General features: G+C 39.7%; 1 pseudogene; it reads right to left on the bottom strand.

Moving 5' to 3' along the window:
• LOC103265137 overlaps positions 1-5,881 on the bottom strand; it is a 19,593-nt pseudogene that overhangs the window by 1,855 nt on the left and 11,857 nt on the right.

Here is a 5,881-nt window from a genome sequence, read left to right as displayed (position 1 = left end):
GGCATGGTAGCGCATGCCTGTAGTTCCAGCTACTTGGAAGGCTAAGGCGGAAGGATCGCCGGAGCCCAGCAGATCAAGGCTGCGGTAGCCGGGAGCGGCTACTGCACTCCAGTCTGGGCGACAGAGTGAGACTCCAACTCAAAAAAAAAAAAGGTGTTGTTAAATATTTAGGTGTGATAATGGTATTGTGGGAATGCAAAAGAGAAAAAAAACCTTTATTTTTAGAGACACATACTGAAGCATTCATGGATGAAAAGATATGTCTGGGATTTGCCTTAAAATATATTTCAGTGTAAGGAAGGGGAGGGAAGTGGATTGCAGTAGAGAAGAAATGAGATTAGCCTTGAATTTCTTGGAGGTGGGTGTTCTATCTAATTTTGTATTAAGTTTCAAAATGTCTATAATAAGTTTTTCAAAAACTACATTGCTGAGAAGCAGAATGTAAAAAAGGACCTAAAGTCTTGTGTATGGGGACTTAATTTTCTAATAATTCAACTTGTTAGAGACATCAGATGTTAAAATTGGACCCAAAAGTTATAAAATCAGGATTTTTATATTTATTTTTCATCTTTTCTGTCATATTTTAGAAAGGAAAATACTGTTCTTAAAGCAGAATGAAGATCTCCTTTTGAGTCAAGGAAAGTAAAAATAAAAGCGAGGACTTTTGAGTACTCGCTGTGCACAGTGTATCGTGTTTTGCATGTATTAATTTCCTGTTTAAGATAGCATCTTATTTCTCTTAGAATAAAATACAAATGCTTCCCCATAGTCTATGATGTTATGACTTAGTAACAATGTTCTCCCTTCCTATCACACTGATCTACCCTTCATTTCTCAGATGTAGTTGATATGCTCCTGCCTTTTTTTTTTAGTTGGGTTCTTATTCTGTCACCCCATCATGGTCACCCACAGCCTCAAACTTCTGGGCTCAGGTTTCCTCAACTTCTCAAGTAGTTGAGACTACAGATACGTGTCATCACACCCAGCTAGTTTTCTTGAATTTTTTTTTTAGATTAGAAATTTTGTTGATTTTTTTTTAAGAGACAGGGTCTCATTATGCTGCCCAGAGTGGTCTTGAATCCTGGGCTCAGGCAATCTCTGCACCTCGGCCTCCCAGAGTGCTGGGATTATAGGCATGAGCCACCGTGCCCAGCTGCTTCTGCCCTTGAACTTGCCATTCACACCACCTGAAATATGCTTTCCTCTAGATGACTGTGTAGTGTTCTTCCTCCTTCAGGTCAGATGTTCCCTGCCCCTTCCTATGTAACACAGGTATGTGTACCCATATACACACCATCACTCTCCTGCTCTTTGTCCTTTTTCCTCTGCTTTATTTTTTGTTTTTGCACTGATTATCCCCTGACAAATTATATTTGTTGTCTGTCTCTCCCAAGAAGATTGTAAGCTTCATTAGATATGGGACTTTTTAATTAAAACTACACTGCCACCTAACTCCAGTCAGAATGACCATTAACAATAACTCAAAAAATAACAGATGCTGAAGAGGATGTGGCAAAAAGGGAACACTTCTACACTGTTGGTGGGAGTGTAAACTAGTACAACCTCTGTGGAATACAGTGTGGCGATTCCTAAAAGTTCTAAAAATTGAACTTCCATATGACCCCGCAATCCCCCTACTGGGAATATACCCAGAAGAACTCAAATTACTCTATAAAAAAGATACCTGCACACGTATGTTTATCGCAGCATTCTTCACAATAGCAAGAACATGGAACCAACCGTGCTGCCCATCAAAAGAGGACTGGGTAAAAAAAATGTGGTACATATACACAATGGAATATTATGCAGTCATAAAGAAGAACAAAATCATGAACTTCGCAGCAACATGAATGGAATTAGAGTCTATACTACTGAGTGATCTTTCACAGAAACAAAGAACTGAGTATCACAATGTTCTCACTCCTAAGTGGACCTTGAACTACTATACTAATACTATAAGAAAAGGACTGATAGTAGCAGGATACTGCAGGAAGGTAGGGGGGCGGGGAGGCGGGATTGGTAGTAGTGGAAATCTGCCTGGGGAAGAGGGGGCACACCTCAACAAGAAGGGTACCTGCACAATGAATATCTGTATACCTAACTCTGAATTGTGCCCCACAATTTTAAAGTAAAAAAAATTTAAAAGTTAAAAAAAAATGATTTAGAACTTTTTATTCACAGAACGGCATTCTCAGTACAAAGCCTGACATATAGCAGGTGCTCATTAAATATTCATTGCATTAATTAATTAACTTAGCCCATACACAAATCTATTTGATAAGCATGTCCATGTATCTTTGGAGGTTGGAATTATGTGTTTTCATGGTGGCCAAGATCCTCCCGAATTAGCTGGATCTAGTTAAACTGGGCTAAGATGTCTGCAGAGCTGCTGAATGCCTTGCAGTGAGAGAAGATACACACACTCCTGATCTATTCTAAGCTAAGGGAAGGACAACTGGAGGAGCTGGCCTTGAGCCCTGATCAGAGCTGGCATGACTGTTCTTTTCTTGAGAAGAGTGAAATTAGATGAAGGTCCAAATGAGGGGTGGCAATATCTGCTGGAAATAAACTTGGAAGGAATGGTACCACTGGATGGAGTGTTTTGGGGTTGCAAGAATGTTGTGGAGTCAGAATCTACAGATGGTTTGACGTTCCCAAATTAATTCATTTTCAGGGAGAGCTGGACAAGACACAGATGGATAGACATTCTAAGTGGCAAACATCCCACCAAGCAACACACTGTAGGAGTAAAATTGGGCCCAGAGAGCTGTCTAATGCATTTTGAAGAATTTTTTCATTCTAAGTCAAATGAAATATGGAGATGAATCTCTGAAATTAGAAATTTTATTTGGAAAGAATTGCAATTCAGGGCATACATGCAGACTGGATGGTCTTCAGTATGGCCAAAGAACAGAGAGAAGGTTAGAAGCTTTATGAAGAAAGAGAAATGCTACATATTGCTCTTTGAGATAATTCACTGACACTAGTAAGGTTTTGGGGAGTCAGTAAGTTTTGACTGGCAAGTGACAGCAATGGTAAAATGATCTTAGGGTCGCAGGATTGTTTCAGTAACTATCAGATAACACTGGCTTTAGGTGACAGTAGGCAGTTTCAGCAGTCAGCTTCACAGAGAATTATGCTCTTGGAGCAATGTTATGTGCCCTGAGTGCTTTTCCCCCAGCCTCTCAACACTTAGTTGGGGATGACAAGAATGACGCAATTAATATGATCAATTATCACAATTTCTACCCAAGATGACCTCTGGAATTACTCTTCAAGTTGCTGTTTGAAGGAGTCTGAGTTTTCTCCAAAGGAATCCAGGGGGCTAAGACCCTCCTTTGAAACCCAGCTCAGGTAACTGACCATACTAAAAAATGTGCTGGACACAATTGCCTCCTAAAAAGAAGGGCTGTTGATGATGGGGATAAGGTACCAACCAGCACAGACCTGGGGACTGCACCTCTAATGTGCTGGACTTTGTATCAACACTGAATTTCCATATGCAATAGGAGATCATAGTAATCTTATTTGCTTCAGACAGCAGGGTTGAAATAATAAAACCATGAGAGGGGACTTGTGTCTCACCTTACTGATTGTTCCCTTCTTAAAAAGCTATACAACAAAAAAAAAGATACCTGCACACGTATGTTTGCTGCAGCTCTATTCACAATAGCAAAAACATGGAACCAACCATGTTGCCCATCGAAACTGGACTGGATAAAAAAATGTGGTACATATACACAATGGAATATTATGCAGTAATAAAGAAGGACAAACATATGGACTTCACAGCAATTTGGATGAATTTAGAGTCAATCATACTCAGTGATCCATCACAGAAACAAAGAACAGAGTACCATATGTTTTCACTCATGAGTGGACCTTGAACAATTATTATAATACTATGAGAAAGGGATTGACAGTAGTGAAAAACTGTCAGGGGAAAGGGGGTGGGATTGGCAGTTAAGGGAAACTGCTAGGGGAGGGAGGGGCATATCTCATCTACAAGGGTACCTGCATAATCAGCGTTTGTATACCTAACCCTGAATTGTTCCCCACAACTTTATAATTTAAAAAATAATGAAAAAAAAGCTTCACAACAAAATAACTTGTTGTTATTAATATGTATGTTTAAATCAACTAGGTAATCTTGCTGACCAAAATAGTCCTATGGGAAACAATTGGTAAGCAACCCCTAATTTATAGCTTCAAAATGAAACACATTTCTCTACTTAAAGTTTCTACATAGCAAAGCAACTCTACATAAGTCAGTTTCTGATCTCTAAGCCACCATGCTGAATTGCAGTGTCAGTTATGCCAAATAATCATCTTTTGGCTGGGAAAAGATTTTTCCGGCAGTCACTCAAAGACAAGGACAGATGGCATTCCATTGGGGGTGCTCTTTGTTTTAACAAATATTGACACTTTCGTAGGAAACAGATCCAGATTCTGTTTCTTCCTAACTCATCTTGGCAATCCTGAAGGTTTGAAGAGGAATAGTTTAATAGAATTGGGAAAATGCACTTACCACTGAATTATAAAAATATATACATCTTGGAGAATAATGTTCGTGGTTAACTGATGCTTGTAAAAGTCACAAAGTAGTAAAGAATACTGAAACACTGTGATTACAAAGTGCTTTCAAATAGAAATGAACAGTAGACAGGGAGAGAGGAAAAGAGAAGAGAAATGCTCTCCAAAAAAATTCAAATTACTATATGAAACTTTTTTAAAAGATCTTTTCTAATCTAGATGTTAGTAACAACAAGGTTATGTTAGTTTCACTCAGAAAATCATGGAATATTTACTGTTATTCAAAATTAGGATATGTTGTTTTTACAAAGTACTAAGACCATATATGGTCCTTTCTGGCCATCAATTGGCAGGATATATCTACACCTCCCCCAAAAGTTTATATTCTTTGACTCAGAAATCTGGGGAAATTTGCACTATATAAAAATCAGATTATGTGCCCCAAAATATGTGTAAGTGGAATTTATCACAGGGTTATTTATAGTAGTGAAAACTGAGAATTCAAACTTTAATCAGTAGCAAATGTTTGTTTGTTTTTGAGTTGGAGTCTCACTCTGTCGCCCAGACCGGAATGCAGTGGCATGCTCACGGCCACTGCAGCCTCCACCTGCTGGGCTCTGGCGATCCTTCCGCCTCAGTCTTCCAAGTAGCCGGAACTACAGGGGCATGCTACCATGCTCCACTAATTTTTGATTTATTGTAGAAATGAGGTCTCGCCAAGTTGCCCGGGTGGGTCTCGAACCCGCGGGCTGAGGCAATCCACTCACCTCAGCCTCCCAAAGTGCTGGGATTATAGGCTGAGCCACCAAACCCAGCCAGTAGCAAATGTTTAACTAAATCAAGGTATACACTGTGAGATACTTCGCAGCCTATAAAGATGACAATATGGAGCTATATTTGTTTATGTGGGTAATGGACTCCATATGAATGGGTTTTTGTTTTGTTTTGTTGAGTTGGTGTTTCACTCTGTTGCCCAGGCTGGAGGGCAGTGGCACCATTGTGGTTTACTGCAGCTTCAACTCCCTTGGGCTCAGGTGATCCTTCTACCTCAGTCTCCTCAGCAGCTGGAACTACATGCGTGCACCACCACATCTGGCTAATTTTTTGATATTTTTGTAGAGACGAGGTCTTGCTATGCTGTCCAGGCTGGTCTTGAACTCCTAGGCTCAAGCAGTCTTCTCGTCTTAGCCTCTCAAAGTGCTGGGATTGCAGATGTAAGCCATCGTGCCCAGTTATAAGTAGTTTTTATTTATTTATTTATTTATTTATTTATTTATTTATTTATTTATTTAGAGTTGGAGTCTCACTCTGTCGCCCAGACTAGAGTGCAGTGGCCGCTCCCGGCCAC

The sequence above is a fragment of the Carlito syrichta genome, unplaced genomic scaffold (assembly GCF_000164805.1).
Source record: "Carlito syrichta isolate Samal-C Ts95f unplaced genomic scaffold, Tarsius_syrichta-2.0.1 Scaffold305867, whole genome shotgun sequence".
Lineage (NCBI taxonomy): Eukaryota > Metazoa > Chordata > Mammalia > Primates > Tarsiidae > Carlito > Carlito syrichta.
Note: the sequence above shows the minus strand (reverse complement) of the source record. Positions and strands in the feature narration are given on the sequence as shown.